Below are 19,620 nucleotides of genomic sequence, written 5' to 3' on the forward strand. Positions count from 1 at the left end.
GAGCATAGCCCCTTAAAATTTTCCGTTAACGTTTCTAGAAGTCCTGCAAGCAGGGTGGACGACCGCCACACCGCGGGAATCACGCCAGCTACACTCTGGTTCGTACAGGACGCGATGATTGGTTGATTCACAGTTAACACTTGGGTGGAAGACAAAAGCTGATGATGACTGCAACAATCAGAAGAGCGTTTCAGGGCTGCCCTCCCATTGGTTGCGACGCAGAGATGTCTTTGCTGCTCCAAATTTAGATAGTTAGCCAGGATGGCGAGTGTCTTGGCCTTCAGTGTTTTGAGTATTGAGATTGTTATTTTGGAACGGAATCTGCTAGGACTGTTGATATTTTTAAAAATACCAGGTATCCGATATATCAATAGCTAAAAATATAACTACAGGAAGTCGATATGTCGATCAAAGTAGCGATATATCAATGCATCGACAGAAAAAGTCAACATATTGCGCTAGAAAAATATCGGTTGCACACTGTAAATGTACTGCCTGTTTTAGAGCTGTATATTTAAGTAATTGATTAATTATTAGATATTCTGTACATCAACAAGCTACCAGCCTGCTTATTCCCCTTAGAGCAAAAACAGAAAGGACAATGATGCACATTCATGCTTGGTGATATCCACTTTGCTAACAATGGTAGCTGCATGCAAGTACCACAATAAAGGTGTCCAATGGGTCTGTCGTTCGATTTCGTCACATATCGGATTTGCCCAGAACGCTTCATACCAACTTATCTGTTTTAACATTTCTACAAACGCCAGCGACCTAGCAGTTGTAGTGTCAAAACTGTGTGGTGCAGTTAAACCAGGGCTTCCCAACCTTTTCAGCTGGCGGACCCCTTCTTCAGTCGAAAATCCATGGCGGACCCCTAGTCAGTCAACAGCACAGTAACTTTAAATTTCAGAGCGAAACCCATGGGAACTGAAAGCTTCTTAATGTAAGTTCCATGTTCCCAATGACCCCCTTCCCCGAACCACCAATAGTCTTTGGTTTAGACATGAATGAAAACAATGGATAAAATTAACGATCCAATTTGAATTCCCACTGTATACAGACACTTACTAGTGGATTTACTCCCTTTGTTCAACACACTATAGCCTGATTAAAATTACTAGGTAATTGACATTTCTCACGTTGGAGCTGCCTTCCTCCAAGAGCAATCAATGTCACGTCCAAACTGTTCGGTGTTGACAAGTTGCCGCTTGTGGTCTTCACTTCCACTGTTTGGCTACTGTTGTGAAAGGAGCATGCATATTTCTTAACAGTCGTGTGTGTGTCTGTGTGTGTGTGTGTGTGTGTGGTTTTTCGTGAAATCCGAAGAAAAATGTTCAAATGTATGTAAAGTCTATGGGACTTAACTGCTGAGGTCATCAGTCCCCAGTCTTACACACTATTAACCTAGGTTTAACTTCCGCTAGGGACAACACACACACACACACACACACACACACACACACACACATGCCCGAGAGAGGACTCGAACCTCCGGCGGGACCGGCTGCGCAATCCACGACGACAAGGCGCCTTAGACTGCGCGGCCATTCCGCGCCGCTGTGTAGAAAAGAGGCAGACCCATGATTCGGGATACAAACACATCACTAAAGAAAATAGGCCAAGGAAGTGCCTTTAAAGGACTATTGTGACATCTGTTGTGCAATGTGTGGGAATACGTTCCCCCAGTTTAAATGCTTTTCCAAAACCGGATTTCGTAAGCCGATGTCCCATCCCAGTTCCGCTTTTGGTTGGTCAGGTAAACGCTTCAAAATCGATTCTGGAAATCTGCTTTTATGAAGCCGTTTTCCAGTTCCACAATCGATTTTCGTGCCCATGTAAACAGCTTTCGGAAAGTCTAGTTATTTTTACGTCTTTGCGTGTCTACTGAACGGCAGCTGTCAGTCCATAGCCGGCAGCTAGCAGGCGGCGCTGCATCAGTGTACTGTCAGTTGGTAGCTGGAAACAGGCAGGCGGCGTGGCAACAGTTTAGCTACAGCTGACAACTTCAGCTACTACTTGGACACTATATCGTGGCAGTCAGCCTCGACTGTAAACAAATTAGGAAAACAAACAGACTCTCTTATTTCTATATAAGAAGACAAAGCATTTCACAGAACGTAAGACTTTTTTTCTCAAAGGAGACAATTCTGGCTGAGGAGGTTTACCTTTTACAAAGTAGCACGTGAAAAGTTCTCATTTGTTTACGCTCGCAGCCAGTTGCCACAATTTGTGTCAGAGTAATAGCAAGTAATCGTAATTGAAGTATAGGCAGGCCATATTTTGACTGAGAGGAGGGAATATATTATAAAGAAAAGAAATTAGCTTTAGAGATCATTTTAATTTTCGTAACAAAAATATCAATGGCAACAGAATGTAATTAATAATTATTTTGTAATTGATAGAAACAAAATTTCTACAGAGTTATAGTTCAGGTGCGTTCACTGAGCATCTACGAAGAAAAATGATTTCTTCTTTACTATACTTGAGTCTGTAGGAACAATAATGGAATCCTAATGTGATGGTTGAGGGCGCTTCTGCTGACAATTTTGAAAAGTTGGGTTCAATTCTTGACAACTGGAGATGGATGTCTGGTTCCGCATCTAGACAGCTTCGGTACTTAGTTTTGTGGGCAGCACATATCGAGAATCCAGATTCACACACATATTTTGTGGGCAGCGGAAGAAGTACACGTTTTGCCTTTTCAATAAGGAGGTAGTATTTCTTGTTATCCAAACGGATCCAAAAGTGTGAGTAACCGTCAATGTCAAAACTTGATTTCAAGGTAGGGCCTGTGGCAATTTCTATCAACAACTCATATTCATTTGATGATAGAATGTTTTTGGGTACAGTGAATGGGTTGGCCACCCATTCGTATTTCTGCAGCTTCTCATCTTCAGCTGTTGGGAAATAATGCTCCAACAATGACATCAAGCTTCGGAGATGTTCCAGGATTTGATTAAACAAATTCTTCCCAAGTGCCTATGTTTTGCTTTTTAAAAACTCCTTGAGAAGAGGAAAATACTCGACCTCCCCCTCCTCGATACTCTCTGTCCAAAAATTGATTTTCCTCTTGAAAGATGGCAAATGGTTCAAATGGCTCTGAGCACTATGGGACTCAACATCTCAGGTCATAAGTCCCCTAGAACTTAGAACTACTTAAACCTAACTAACCTAAGGACATCACACACATCCATGCCTGAGGCAGGATTCGAACCTGCGACCGTAGCAGTCCCGCGGTTCCGGACTGCAGCGCCAGAACCACTAGACCACCGCGGCCGGCCCTCTTGAAAGCTCGAACTTTGTTGATAGCAGTGACCTTTGTTTCACTTTGCCCATGGAGTGAAATATTCATTTCATTCATTTTGGAGAAAATAACTGACAAACAGGCAAGTATACACTGCCAATTTTCGTCATGAATAAGGTCTGCTAATTTGGTATTATGCTCCAAAAGGAGACATAAGACTTCCAGTCTTAATTCGTACAACCGAGAGAGTGCATTCCCACGTGAGAGCCACCTCACTTCTGTGTGGAGAAGCAGGGAAGGATGAAGGCTTCTCATATCTTCACACAGTATCGTGAAAAGTCTTGATTTTATGTAGTTAATCATTTGCATGGATTAGTCTAAAACTTTCTTGAACGAAACAGGCATTTGTTTCGTAGCTGAAGTGTATCTGTGGACAACACAATGACTACTACTGCAACTCTTGGCGTTTTCTTTTATTTTCGTTATTGCTCCGACTGTAGGACCCGTCATAGCTTTTGCACCATCTGTGCACACATCTATGCAATTAGACCATGAAACGTCGTTAGTCATTAAAAAATCATCCAATAAGAGGTCCTCCTCAAAACATCCAGAATACTCATAACGGACAAAAGCCAATAAAATCGCTAATCCCGCAACATCAGTGGATTCATCTATCTGCAGAGAGAATAAATTGCGTTGGATGCGAGAAACAAGTGTCTTTCACATTATTTGACATGTCAACAATGCGTCTCTTGACAGTATTGTCTGATAATGGGACCGAAGATACAAGCTTTACTGCCTTTTCGTCTAGCATGCAAGAAACAATATCATTAACACACGGCTTTATGAGATTTTCTGCAATGGTATGAGCTTTGCGTGTTTTTGCCACTCGATAACTAACCAAGAAAGAAGCTTTTAATGACTTTTCATTAATTGTTTTTGCATGAGTTTTCATGCAATGCTGAGAAGCAGCTAGTTCAGCACTCTTCCATGTGAAAAAATCGATGTCATTAGCCTGGAAATCCGGGTGAGTACCTTCAAAATGACGGCGCAATTTTACTGGAACGATTGAACTGTTCGGAAGGACTCGCACACAAATTACACACTGAGCTTTACCCTCCTTTGTCTCCATAAATCCCATTTCTAAATAGCTTTCGTTGTACTTACGCTTCTTGATTATTCCACTTCCACAGGAAGCGTTTTCACATAATAAATCCGGCTGTGGAGCTTCTTGTGATTGATCTTCCTTTGATCGTCCTCCCTCCTCATTCATTTCAACTGGAAGCATCCCTTGTGAAGGCGATGGAGAAACTGCACCCTTCTTCATTGGTCCTGACTTCAGCCACCGATCCATGTTAGAAGTAATAAACTGGTCAAAAATCGATTTATGAAATAGGTAGTGCACTGACAAAGCAAGTTTAACATTTAATGATGCCTGGGGCCGCAAACGTGCCAGCGAGCGCTGTGATTGGTCGACAAAGCTCGCTCCGCGCATGCGTAAAAAGTTTCAGAGCATCTAGCGCCGTGAGCCGGCGCACGAACGACCCCCGTATCGTTGCGAAACAGTCGATCAGAGACGCCGCATTCTCCGGCACTAAACTGTGTATGCGTTCTCACTTAGGAACCGCAAAGGCTGATTGGGAATACGACCTGAAGTAATAGCACACATGTTTTTCACACGAAAAAATGGTGATGAATTTGATTTCCACATTTTTATTCAATAATTTTACTCATTATTTTACACGATTTGGTGAAAGGTGGCCGCGGACCCCCTAGAAAGAGCCGGCGGACCCCTAAGGGGTCCGCGGACCACACGTTGGGAAGCCCTGAGTTAAACCATGCAGTTTCTGTTGGTAGCGCTGAGCGCCGATTACGTCAGCATTTCCCCTCACACGCCACCGACCACCGCAAAGACCCATCTCGTCATTCAAATTTTTGTTTTCATCATTTTCAGCAACAGTTGTTGAAGAATGCCGACGATAAGAAACAGCACGCTCCTTGCGTGCTGTTTTTAACGCAACTGGTGTGCTATTTCTTCACATCGGAAATCTTGTTGTTTCATACACATCGGCACTCTCCAGTACAGTCAGACTTGTCTTTTGTATCATCTGTACTGCTTCATGCAGTGAAAGAGAAAGACTGGACGTGATGTAAGGTCAAGAACTAGTGTGACTCCTTCACACAGTGAAAGTAAAATTATGTTCTAGTACAATTTCGAAAGAACAGGTTCAGATATTTACCGAAAATTGGGAAAAAATTTAATATAAAATAAAAATATCGGCCCTCGATATTGGAATTTCGGTATCGACATATCGGGGACAAGTAGGTGGCCGATATATATCGACACTATCTTTAAAAGCCGGCCTTGGTAGCCGAGTGGTTCTAGGCGCTCCAGTCTGAAACCGCGCGACCGCTACGGTCGCATGTTCGCATCCTGCCTCGGGCACGGATGTGTGTGATGTCCTTAGGTTAGTTAGGTTTAAGCAGTTCTAAGTTCTAGGGGACTGATGACGTCAGAAGTTAAGTCCCATAGTGCTCAGAGCCATTTGAACCATTTTATTTAATAAAGATATATCGATATTTTATCAACAGCAATACTGCAAACGTCGCCGCTGTATGGGAAATCTTCCCCACGCCTAAAACAGTTATCAACCGAGATTGCTGGAGTTGGTTTTCAGTGTGAAGGAACATTAACGAGACACTACGGTGCAGCTCATAGCCGCACCGTCAGCCCAACGAACGCAATAAAATGCTGGTAAGACGGCACTGCAGTGCGAGAGATTGGCCCAGAAGCGTGGAATATTTTGGAGTGGGGTCTTTTGTTAGGACGGATAAATTCGTGGCAATTCCTAGAATCTATCCAGCGTGCAAGTTCAGAGATTCAGTACGAGCATCCTACTTTATTTCTCTTCTTGTGAGGGTAACAGGTCGAATAATCAGTCATATTACTAATTAATGGTGGAGATAGCTGCGAAGTTATCGATGCCGAACGTAGGTGTCCTTCTTTTACACAGCATCCCAATTGTGGGCTTTGTCCTCTGTTTTGTTTTGTACTCGGCTGTCAGTTTACAAACTTTAATGTGGTGTCATTCGTTTAGTGACCGATATTGGATTATTAATCGTCCAGCGACTTCCTCTGGTGGCGACCCGGTATTATTCTGTATTAATTCATTTTTATTTCACAGTCAAGTCATTAAATTTGTATTGTGTAATTGAATAAATTATGTTTTGCCTGATTTATGAATTTTATTTGGTAGATATAGATGGTAAATCTTTTTACATTGATTGCAACAGTTCTTTCAACATAATTTGACGACTACAGCCATGATTAACTACAGTAGGATACCAGACGGCCGGCCGGAGTGGCCGAGCGGTTCTAGGCGCTACAGTCCGGAACCGCGCGACCGCTACGGTCGCAGGTTCGAATCCTGCCTCGGGCATGGATGTGTGTGATGTCCTTAGGTTAGTCAGGTTTAAGTAATTCTAAGTTCTAGGGGACTGATGACCTCAGCAGTTAAGTCCCTAGTGCTCAGAGCCATTTGAGCCATACCAGACATTTCCTTCATGTGGACCGTTGACTCACCAATATGACTGCTAGTTTCATGTGGGGTCCCTGCAGTGCTTGATATGGTGTGCCATGGATAAGAACAAATTACCTTGCCAGCCAAGGAAGCACTCGCAGAACCTATGGTTACTTCGGAAAACAACAGCTTCATGCAATGTGTACATGGGACTGCAATAAGAACGGTCAAAAAACGACTACAAGAAGACAAAGCCAACTGCAGAAGGGACGAAAGAGACAGATGGGCTGATGCAAAACGTGCTTTGCAACCAGGAGACCACCGGCTTCGGTTTGATAAAACTCGTGTACCGGCAGCCACAAGCAGATATCATGAAAGGCTATTTTGAGAGGCCACAGAAACTGCTAATCACACAAATAATTTTAATCAGAAGGAGGTGGGTGTAAAAGTGAACGATATCTGGATTCCGTTGCTGAAGGAGATGTGTACCAGTCATCCATCATTGGGTGATGACAACAACCAACAAAGGCTAACTGCATATTCCCAGTTCAAAACAAGTGATGCCATGCCTCTGCCTGGGAGGACGTGATAATGGAATTTCAGTGTAGTCAGTGACGAGCCAGGGTGTATACAGGGCCGTCAAAAAAGCTACCACTATCTGTGAAGATGTCGTCTGCAAGAACTGGCGAAGCACACGAAGCTTATTAAGAGAAGGCATATACGAAAAAATACCTTCACTTAGAAAAGAAGTTCAGAATAACTGACTTTGCCAACAGGTGTCAGGAGATTTGTGGTCTCCATCAGCCCTCAGGCACTGAATGGTTAGTGAGTACGCTATGCCTTCCGTTACCACGGGGTCGCTGTCCAGTTAACGTCCCTGTGAGTCAAAGTAATGTCTAGAATCTAGGACAAGTTTCTAGAGACAGGATCAGTTGCCAGTTGTCACAGTAAAGGCTGTGGAAGAATAACAACAGTTGTGGAGGACTAATGTCTGCATATTACAGCAAGTAGACACACTCAACAAATGCGACACGTCTCTAGTGGCACCTCCAAACAATTACAAGAGGTTTTTTTTTGTTTGTTTTGCTTCAGGGCGCAAAAACCAACTGGGGTCATACGCGCCCAAGTCAAAACTAGAGAACGTGAAGACAGAGAGGAGTTAAAAAAAAACGACTATACATCAGTCCCAATGGACATAATAGACGACACCTAAAAACAGGCACGTGGAAAAAGGGCTAAAAAAGACATCATACAGAAACGGAGGTCCAAAACTAAATATTATATGGCCTTCGCCATATTGCTTTAGCGGATAAAAAGTAAAACGCACTCGACAGCCCACACGTCATTTGCTGGCAGACCCAGGCGGGAATGTAAATGGTTAAAAAAATGGGCATTCCGTCAGGAAGTGGCGGAGAATTAAAACCTGGGCGCAATGTGTACAAAGTGGTGGGGTAACGCCACTTATCAAATGATGATGGCTAAAAAGGCAGTGCCCAATACGCAGCCTACTTAAAATGACCTCCTCCCGGCAGGATGGTTGGGAGGTGGTCGTCCAAGCCACTGGAAGAGGCTTAATAAGCCGGAGCTTATTCCCGTAAAGCGACGACCATTGGCGATGCCAAAGGGAAATCACCTCCAGACAGACTGCAACACAGAGATCATCAGAGGGAATATAGGCATTCGCGAGCTGAGGTATGACGACTGCAGCCTTGGCAGCAGAGTCAGCAGCCTCGTTCCCTGGCAGACCGACATGACCAGCTACACAGAAACACCACACTGACTCCACCACGAGACAGCAAGTGACAGTTTTCCTGGACTCGCTGCACAAAGGGATGGGCGGCGTACAGCGCACAAAGACTTTGATGGGCGCTGAGTGAGTCTGAGCAGACGAACAATCGAAAAGACTGTGTCGCCGGATGTACTCCATGAGCTGACACAGGGCAAAGAGCTCGGCTGGAAATGCTGAGCAGTGTGCTGGAAGCCGATATCGAAAGACATGGGTGCCCATGACTAAGGCACACCAGACCCCACAGTCAGCCTGAGAGCCATCATTGTATACACAGGTACTATCGCGAAGTTCAATGTGAAGGTCGTGAAACTGAAGGCAATAGACTGAGGCTGGAGTAGTGTCCTTTGGAAATGAATGAAGGCCAAGGTGGTGAAGGGTTCATACCAACTGGGAAAGATGCAGGTAGTGTGAAGTTAAGAGGCCCTAGCAAGTGCCAAAAGCGGAATCCAGGAGGTAACAGAGAAGAGGGACGTGCCCCATACTGGCGATCAAAGGAATCATCAAAGGACACATAAGATGGGTGGCCACGCATGGCAGACAAATGGCTTGCATACCTGCTGAGAAGAAAGTCATGGTGGTAGGACAGTGGTAGTTCAGCAGCTTCAGCATACAGACTCTCAACTGGGCTATTATATAAGGCACCCATGGGCAAATGGATGCCATGATGGTGGATACTGTAGATACAGCATAAGATGGATGGACGTGCAGATGCATATACAAAGCACCCATAGTCGACTTTCGCACGGACAAGGGACCGGTACAAACAGAGGAGGGTGGTTCGATCAGCACCCCAGGAAGTACCACTGAGGACATGTAGGACACTGAGGAACCATGTACAGTGGGCTGCCAGGTAAGACCAATGGGAGGACCAAGAGAGTTTCCTATTGAGCATGAGCCCCAGGAATTTCTTAGTTTCAACGAATAGAAGAGCAACAGGGAGAAATTCATATAGACGGTTTTGTCAGTGGAAAAGTATAATAGTCCAGTCAAATAGCAGATATACCTTGCAAAAGGTGGGGTAGAAGAGTTTATTTTTTCAACTCGTTCATATGGTTGGAAAGATTAGAAAACCGAGTTTTGCCAACAAAATTTCGCTTGGGAAAACTTTCTGCAGTCAAAAAACTTGGAAAATTGCGGCCTTTTTTTCAGTTTTTCAAAATATCTCAGTTTTTTGCTCCTATCGCTTTAACGTCTATTTTCTTTTTTAAAGAGCACAAAATTCTCTACAAATTTGATTCTTGCCATTTTTTTCTACTCCCAATATCTAAGGCGCTACAGCGCCTAAAAAAATACCAATTTTTCATATTTTGAGCATAGTGGCAAGATACCTTATTTTTGAACACTATTTTTTCAGTTTCTGTTTGTGTAGTATAAATACATTATACATCATTTTATATGTAGGAATTTACCACCTCATTTTCAGGTATTCAATTTCTCTGTATGTAACATGAGGATTGCTGGGCATCCAACTATTGTGATTCTTACATCACTACCTGAAGTTCACTATAGGGCCAAGCCCTGGTATTTGTAAAACTATAAATATAAAAATACATCATTAAGAGACACAGACACAGACACACACACACACACACACACACACACACACACACACACACACACACACACACACAAAATAAATTGTCTCAGGAAACTGAACTATTATTAGGTGCAATAGGCAACCTAATTAGGTAGGTAATTATTCTTGTGTATAAAAGCCACACCAGTTGACATTAAAAATAATTAGCTTTATTACAATTAAAATGCATTGTCGGTTACTAAAAAATGTTGACAGTTCTGGGTGTGTAATACTTGTAATATCGCACTTTAGCGCACTTGAGATAGATATGAGCATCACTTCCAACGTTTTGATGGGCCAGGTTCCTCAGTGTCACCAGAAATACCTTGAGTTACGGATTCAGAGTTACGGATTCAGGGTCTGTACATAGAGTTGATCCCAGATTGACCTCTTCTCTAAACAGCGAGTCAGCCTCAGCAAGTTCGTTGATTTCGTCAGCGGTTTCCTCAACATCCTCCATAACATCTTCTTCACTATCTTCATATAAAAATTTTGGCACGTTTTCGCAGTTGACCCCAATACATTTCTTGCAAATTGAAGAACATTTCAAACCCGCTTTTCTGCAGGAGCACTCTCCGCCACAATTCAGCTTGCATGAGCATGAAACAATGTGAAGAAGTGCTTCAGGTGCTGGATCTTGGCTCGTTATAACGGGTATTGGACTGTGGTCACTGTGATTCCAGCCCCATTTCTCAGGAGGTTTCCAGTTTCCCATCCAACTTTGGACTTGTTGGTAAGTCCGCAACGAATGATGTTGTGCAGCATCTTGTGGGAACCGTGCAAGATTCAGTCTGCTTTTTGTGGCAGACTTGGCGAATAGCTGGTACCGCAAATGGTCTAGTGTGTGGGAACTGCTGACACCTCCACTATACAATGCGATAGTAACCTGTTCTCCTGCTGTTACTATTTCTTCACGGGTAGAATGTGGTTTATTGAACGTGCAAAGCGCTGAGGTTAGGTGTTCATTTTTCGCAACAATATTGCAGCACTTAATTTTTCCTTGACCAAAAAAGGCGGATGTTGTATCACATCCGCTAAAGACGTGAGTGAACAGAATATATTCACTGTCAAACTTGTAAGATGCAGTGGAAAACCACTTGTCTTCTGCATTTCCTCTTCCTGGCTTTAAGAACAATAAGTTTTCAATGCCTTGCCCCAAACCAGTCATGAGCACAAGCAGGTCAACATCTTCTCCTACAATGACAAGACTTCCAAAATCTTTGGTTCGTGAAATGGCAGATGTTACAATCATAACGTCAGCATCTTCTTGTGCCTGGTGCACTTCAATGCTACACTCCAGAAATTCCTTTTTAAGAAGTGTGATCAAACGCATTTTGCTTCGTTCTTTGCACAAGAACTTGTCCTGAGGGACTTGGTTCACCATCTCTGATTCAACCACAACGTCAACCGAAGAATGTTTTTTGGGCCTACGAATCCTACCAGCACTCTTTGTGCTGCATTTGTCTCCCTCACATGGATACCCATCAAATACAATAGCAAATTGAGATCCAAAATGACGTTGCAGGTAAGAAACATAGCTTTGGGCTATTGACTTGAAGCAAACATTTCGAGTCCAAGTCACTTTGTGGATATGGTACCCTCCATCAATGACAAAAAATTTACTCGGTCCACCTGACTGCACATCTGCCACTGGAACGAAGGCATTGTAGAATGAAGATTTTGTTCCTTTTCGCATGCCTTTTTCTGAGAATAGGGACATTGGGTAAGGAGCAAGTTCATATTTCAGAAAGGCTTTTAACTCTTCTTCACTTTGTTTCATTAAACAAATCCTTTGGAAAAAGAGTTAAAGGATCAACAGGAGTAATTTTAGTGCTCCCAGCTTTTACAGAATTGAACGCAGAAAGGGGAGTCACAACTTTATCTTTTCTACGGAACTTTACATCGTGGAAATTGTCACCAACTATTCTTTTCATGCCTTTTTTCCCCCTCTTCGTGACACATATGACAATTAACATCCTCCGCTCCGACAACACCACTGATGATAGACATTATAAAATCACTTTCAGGAAAGGGAGGGTGCACTGAAAACCAATCACGCAGCTTACGCAAGTCTATGCCATCTCGTTCGATGCGACAACTTCTTGCATCCATATGCTGTTCTGATGTTACTGCGCTCACTTCGCAATACGACTCAATTTCTTCACGAATGTTCTGCATGTGAATCATACCCAATGTCCATCTGGTTAATACACTATCCATAATTCCTAGGCCAGAAACAAATCCTCCAGAACTCTTCATGGTTCTCAACAAAATGGTTCAAATGGCTCTGAGCACTATGGGACTTAACGTCTATGGTCATCAGTCCCCTAGAACTTAGAACTACTTAAACCTAACTAACCTAAGGACATCACACACATCCATGCCCGAGGCAGATTCGAACCTGCGACCGTAGCAGTCGCGCGGTTCCGGACTGAGCGCCTAGAACCGCTAGACCACAGCGGCCGGCGGTTCTCATCAATGTTTGTTCTATAGTCATGTCAGAAGGAACCCCTGACCAATACTTTTCTGATCGCTGGATTGTAAAATGTCCTTTCGTTGTGAACTTCTCATAGTCTGATAAATCTATTTTTTCATCGAGTCTCAACATATCCTGTAAGTAGAGGTGGCCACTTTTAGCGTACATAAAATGTCCAGCTGAATGGAAGTAGGGAAGCATTTTTCGCACGCTTTCAAGATGATGTTTCCAATTGCCTGATCGATCCGCTTCAATAAATTGTTTCATGAGAGTGACCATCTTGTACTATTGAACCAATAATTTTGCTGTGGGACTCCTTACTTTCAGTCGTTTTCAGGGCAGTTACAAATTTTTTTTTAATGACGTTCCCTGAGAACACTGGTATCCTAGCCAACTGACAGTTCAGACTCACCACAAGGGGAAGACAAGTCATTCAATGTCCCACATTCATCTTCTGTAAGCTCAATGTGATCCCACACTTGACAGGCCAAAGCAAGGTGACACAATAAATGCGCTCGCACAGCCCTGGAATATGCATGTCCTGACAAGATCTTTTCAACGCTGTTTTCAGCGGATATTACACCAAGTAAGTCCTTTAATCCACTTCCACCCATGATCATACCGATACATCCCATGAACGACATAAGGAAATGGAAACCGCCAAGTCGGACCTCCACAATATGAAATTCAGGAAGGTCTATCTCCACAATATCCATTGCCTTCCAATACAGAGGCTGATCAAATGTTACAAAGCATGTAGTCTGATTATGTCTTTTACATGCATCTCTAACTATCGTCAGAGCAGTATATATGGTGTCATAATGGGTTGGTGATGAATTAAGAAATGGAAGACACTTTATTTCAGAACGTTCATATTCTTTTCCTGCCGTCAAGCGTTCCATGTAACCATTCCATCCTGAAACAACTGCATTCTGAGACCATTTACAATATAACCACGTAATTTCCGCTGTTGAGATGACGATCTCACCTTTTGCAGGAGCAATTATGTCCAAATCTTCAATTTTTATAGCCTTCAGCCCTCCAACTTGTGTTCTGTGGAATGTGTGTATGTCATTTTTTTTGGCTTCACTAACAAGTTGAGCTGAGGGACGATGATTCAACTTTTTAATATTTTTCTGAGGAAGCAATACATCATGAGGAGCAACACACATTATACCTCCCATTGCATGAAAAGTACCAGTTTCATCTAGAGTGTTTACATTGAAATCTGCATTATCAAACACAATTTGGCAAAATGCGTCACTTCGTTGTCTTTCGATGTCAAGCTGAAGGATTGAAGACACTTCCAATAGGGCAGCTTCCGTATAAGATGCTGCAAAGCCATGGGAAGACAAAACCTGGATGAGATGTTTTGAGCCAAACTTCCGGTACAAGTATGCACTAATTGCAGTCAAAAGTGATGAAATAAATGAACGTGGCCTCGCAGCACTTATGAGTGCATGAGCAAGAGAAACACATATTTTCCCCCATTTTCTGGGAGACCGCTTGTGTTTCAAAATTATAGTTTCAAAGAGCAATCTTACAGATTCTGGTATGACAGACTGTACACGTCACATAAAACATTATCAGAGGGAGGGTACTGTTTTACATCGTACACTACTGATCTTATATCGTCTAATATGATATTTGCAGCTGCTTTGACGGTTCGTAGTCTTTCTTGCTGAGGATCTGAATTTCTTTTGGTGTACCAATTTTCACTGAGTAGTTGGTGCCCAACATTCTTGAAACATACGACTGCTGGCTTTGAAGCTGTTTCAGCTATCACCACATCGTCACCATATTTCTGGAAAAGGCGAGCCTTGACAGTTCGAATATCAGGACGAGGTGATGTGGGTATTTGCTCTAACAGATCGTCCATAGAAAAGTGACATTCTTCCGTATTGGTTTCCAGGTAGGCAAATATAGCCTCAATGCCTTCACCTACTTGTGTTGCAGGTCGGTAACCTCGTTTCTGTCCAGTAGCTGAAACACGGTGAAAGAACTTTCTGTAGCAAAATCTGTGGTACCAACCATCTGCAGCAACCAAATCATTTACATTTTGAATCCGCTCTATCACTTGTTGACCAAATTCATCACTACGTCGTTTAGCCTGTTCTAATACTGTCGATTGCAAATCGAATTTCATTACTTTGTAAACAAAATTTCGTTCGGCATGTGGGAATTCCCTTTTGCATATAAGAAGCATTTCTCTTTGAAATTTAACTGACCTTTTTCCTGCGACCGATATAGCACACCTGTTGGTTCCTGAGGATGTCGAAGGCTAGCTGCTATCATTCTCTCATTAATGTACTTCTTGTAGCATGCTTCATGCACCATCACTTCACTGAGCGTTTTCAAAAAACGGGTGTGAGCAGACTCACTGCGTTTAGAACTACAATCGATAAGTGTGCTCAGTCCTTTTTCACATTTCGTCCACCACTCACCACAGGTTTTTCGCAAATGAAACACAAATTCATGTCAGACATACTCATTTTCAGCACCACAACATATACTGAATGGAAGCGACTCCAAACTGTAGAATCCTTATCGTTGAGTGCTAATAGCTGTCAGCGCACTGTGAACAATCACCAGAGATCATCGCCTTCCGCCCGCCAAAGAATAAATACGCTTTTGTCCGCTAAAGAACAATTCCTACATACTTTTTCTTATAACTGATCATTAACGTCAATCAACTGTAGAAAATGTACGGCACCTGCATGCAGTCGTATTACATATTGTAACACAAATAAACTTCACGCAATCCGACGTGAATGTGTTCTTAGTTATTCAATATGACGCTGTTTGTCCTGGCCCTACAGCAGAGTGAGATGGTAAATTCCAATGAATAACATGATGAGTAATATGTTTATACTACACAAATAGAAACTGAAATAACAGTGGTCAAAAATTAGGTAATTTGCCACTTTGCTCGAAATTTGAAAAATTGGTATTTTTTGACACGCTGTAGCGCCTTAGATACTGGGAGTAGAAAAAAAGTGGTAAGTATCAAATTTGTAGAGAATTTTGTGCTCTTTAAAAAATAAAATAGACGTCAAAGCGATAGGAGCAAATGAAAGTGAGATATTTTGAAAAAACTGAAAAAAGTCCGAAAATTTCGAAGTTTTTTGAATGCAGAAAGTTTTCCCAATAGAAATTTTGTTGGCAAAACTTGGTTTTCTAACCTTTCTAACAATATGAACGCGTTAAAAAAATAAAATCTTCTACCCCACCTTTTGCAAGGTACAGGCTTTTTTTCTGACAGTTTCACTGGATTATAAGCAATTGTCAATGCTCCAGGAGTAAAGACGCTCAAGACATCACTGAAGATGCCGCTCAGTGAGACAGGTCCGTGGAGAGCTGCAATAGAAGGCAAAATCGTCAACATAAAAGGAACCAGAGTTTCCTGGCGGGAGACAGGCCATTATAGAGTTAATGGCGATAGCAAAGAGGACGAGGCTCAGGACGGAACCCTGAGGCACGCCGTTCTCCTGGATGAAGGTGTCCAACAAGTCAGGCAGCAGTAGCCGACCGAGACAGACGCAGCAACAGGGAAGTAACGGCTTTTGTGACATTTACGAGTTCCTAACCAGGAGCGAATTTTATTATATCATGTGTGTGCTTTATAGTTTAGTTTCTCGAGTTTCTGCATGTAAATTTAATATCTAATAGCCACAGTTCTCGCGTTTACGTTTGTGTCGGAAACTAAATCGATTTTGTGACATATTACAAGTTTCTAATCAGGGGCGAATTATTTAGTATCACGCGAGTGCTTCGGTAGTTAGGTTTTTGAATATCTGCATATTACTAGACAGAGTTCGTGCGTTTTCGTCACGGTCTACAGTAGAGTTGCGCAGCACGTGCCGATAGTCCCTTTATCTGCGTAGTTTAGTTTTCCACGGTCTTTACTATCAACAGGGACTCCGATTGTTGTGTGCAGATGCCAGCCGAGTTGGTGACACTTCAATCGCAGCTTCAGGCTGTGATGGCTTCAGTTACACAGCTTGAGGCTGCAGTGGATGGGCACCACTGTTGTGGGCCAGCCGTGGGGATCCAACGGACATCCAGCACGTCAGAGTCCTCCAATCGGTCCGTACCGGTGGCCAACCCAGTTACTGCTCGCACTGAGTCTGACCCCTCAGCTGTGGTCGCGTAGAAGGTCGCCCCGGTGCGAAGCAGGCAGCGAAAGACTTCGCAGGCGGCCGCAAGTAAGGTCTCCCCAGTTTGTCTGACAAACAAGTTCCAGGTACTGTCTGTGGCTGACACTGTCGCTGAGCCAGATGCTGTCATCACCTGTCCTGTTTCAGAGGAAACCACTCAGCCTGCAAGATCCGGCCAATCGCAGAGGGTGGGATTATTGGTAGTTGGGAGCTCCAACGTTAGGCGCGTTATGGGGCCTCTTAGGGACTTGGCTGACAAGGAGGGTAAGAACACCAATGTGCACTCCGTGTGTGTACCTGGTGGAGTCATTCCAGATGTGGAAAGGCTCCTCCCAGATGTCATGAAGAGCAAATGGTGTAGCCAACTGCAGGTGGTTGTTCACATCGGTACCAATGATGTGTGTCACTTTGGATCAGAAGACATTCTCTCTGGTTTCGAGCAGCTAACAAAAATGGTAAAGGCTGCCAGTCTTGCTTGCAAGATGAAAGCAGAGCTGACCATTTGCAGCATAGTCGACATGACCGATAGCAGATCTCTGGTACAGAGCCGAGTGGAGGGTCTGCAATTGGTTCTGCGACTGTGTAGGCTGCAGATTCCTCGACTTGCGCCAAAGGGTGGTTGGGTTTCGGGTTCCACTGAATAGGTCAGGGGTCCCAGGGGTCCACTATACGCAGGAGGCAGTTACACGGCTAGCAGGGGCTGTGTGGCGTGGACTGGGAGGTCTTTTAGCTTAGACGGTCTCGGGAAAACACAAGAAGCTTCAGTCAAAAAGAGTGCAGGCTGAACACAGGAAGAAAGTAGATACAGGAACGATTGGTATAACAGTTGTACATTGTCGTAGCTGTGTTGGGTAAGTACCTGAGCCGGCCGTTGTGGCCGAACAGTACTAGGTGCTTCAGTCTGGAACCGCGCGAATGCTACGGTCGCAGGTTCGAATCCTGCCTCGGGCATGTGTGTGTGTGTGTGTGTGTGGGTGTGTTTTTTTTAATTTCATTTTTTTTAAGTACCAGAGCTCCAAGCGCTAATAGCAAGCACAGATGCACAGATCGTTATAGGCACTGAAAGCTGGCTAAAGCCGGATATAAGCTCAGCCGAAATTTTTGCTAAGAACCTAACGGTGTTCCGAAAGGATAGGCTACACGTGGTTGGCGGTGGCGTGTTTGTTGCTGTCAGAAGTAGTTTTGTGTTGCGAAACTGAAGTAGATACTTCCTGTGAGTTAGTATGGGCAGAGGTCATTGTTGGCAACTGGAATATGAGGTGCATTCAAGTTCTAAGGCCTCCGATTTTTTTTCTCCGGACTGGAAAGAGATAGAAACATGCACATTGTTTTAAAATGAGGTCGCGTTTATTGTCAATACGTCCCAGAGATGGCAGAACCGTACGGCAGATGGAATTTTACCACCAGCGGCGAGAATGAGAACTGTTTTAAATGCTTAAAATGGCGACGTTTTCCTTACTTGAACAGCGTGCAATCATTCGTTTTCTGAATTTTCGTGGTGTGAAACCAATTGAAATTCATCGACAGTTGAAGGAGACATGTGATGATGGAGTTATGGATGTGTCGAAAGTGCGTTCATGGGTGCGACAGTTTAATGAAGGCAGAACATTGTATGACAACAAACCGAAACAACCTCGGGCTCGCACAAGCCGGTCTGACGACATGATCGAGAAAGTGGAGAGAATTGTTTTGGGGGATTGCCGAATGACTGTTGAACAGATCGCCTCCAGAGTTGGCATTTCTGTGGGTTCTGTGCACACAATCCGGCATGACGACCTGAAAATGCGAAAAGTGTCATCCAGGTGGGTGCCACGAATGCCGACGGACGACCACATGGCTGCCCGTGTGGCATGTTGCCAAGCAATGTTGACGTGCAACGACAGCATGAATGGGACTTTCTTTTCGTCGGTTGTGACAATGGATGAGACGTGGATGCCATTTTTCAATCCAGAAACAAAGCGCCAGTCAGCTCAATAGAAGCACACAGATTCACCGCCACCAAAAAAATTTCGGGTAACCGCCAGTGCTGACAAAATGATGGTGTCCATGTTCTGGGACAGCGAGGGCGTAATCCTTACCCATTGCGTTCCAAAGGGCACTACGGTAACAGGTGCATCCTACGAAAATGTTTTGAAGAACAAATTCCTTCCTGCACTGCAACAAAAACGTCCGGGAAGGGCTGCGCGTGTGCTGCTTCACCAAGACAACGCACCCGCACATCCAGCTACCGTTACGCAACAGTTTATTCGTGATAACAACTTTGAAGTGATTCCTCATGCTCCCTACTCACCTGACCTGGCTCCTAGTGACTTTTGGCTTTTTCCAACAATGAAATACACTCTCTGTGGCCGCACATTCACCAGCCGTGCTGCTATTGCCTCAGCGATTTTCCAGTGGTCAAAACAGACTCCTAAAGAAGCCTTCGCCGCTGCCATGGAATCATGGCGTCAGCGTTGAGAAAAATGTATACGTCTGCAGGGCGATTACGTCGAGAAGTAACGCCAGTTTCATCGATTTAGGGTGAGTAGTTAATTAGAAAAAAAATCGGAGGCCTTAGAACTTGAATGCACCTCCTAAAATAATAATTGGATCCATTTCCGACCTCCCAATTCAGATGATACATTTGCTGAAAGGTTCAAAGAAAACTTGAGTTTGATTTCAAACACGTACCCGACTCATACGATAACAGCTGGTGGTGACTCTAATTTACCCTCGATATGTTGGCGAAAATACATGTTTAATTCCGGAGGTACGCATAAAATATCATCCGAAATTGTGCTAAACGCATTCTCTGAAAATTATTTCGAGCAGTTAGTTCATGAACCCACGCGAATAGTAAACGGTTGTGAACACA

The 19,620-nt window shown here is 43.6% G+C and overlaps 1 protein-coding gene across 1 annotated transcript in view; it reads right to left on the minus strand.

Moving 5' to 3' along the window:
- LOC126260185 (uncharacterized) overlaps nucleotides 1-19,620 on the minus strand; it is a 424,295-nt gene that overhangs the window by 247,471 nt on the left and 157,204 nt on the right. The window lies entirely within an intron of this gene.

Source organism: Schistocerca nitens, chromosome 5 (assembly GCF_023898315.1).
Source record: "Schistocerca nitens isolate TAMUIC-IGC-003100 chromosome 5, iqSchNite1.1, whole genome shotgun sequence".
NCBI lineage: Eukaryota > Metazoa > Arthropoda > Insecta > Orthoptera > Acrididae > Schistocerca > Schistocerca nitens.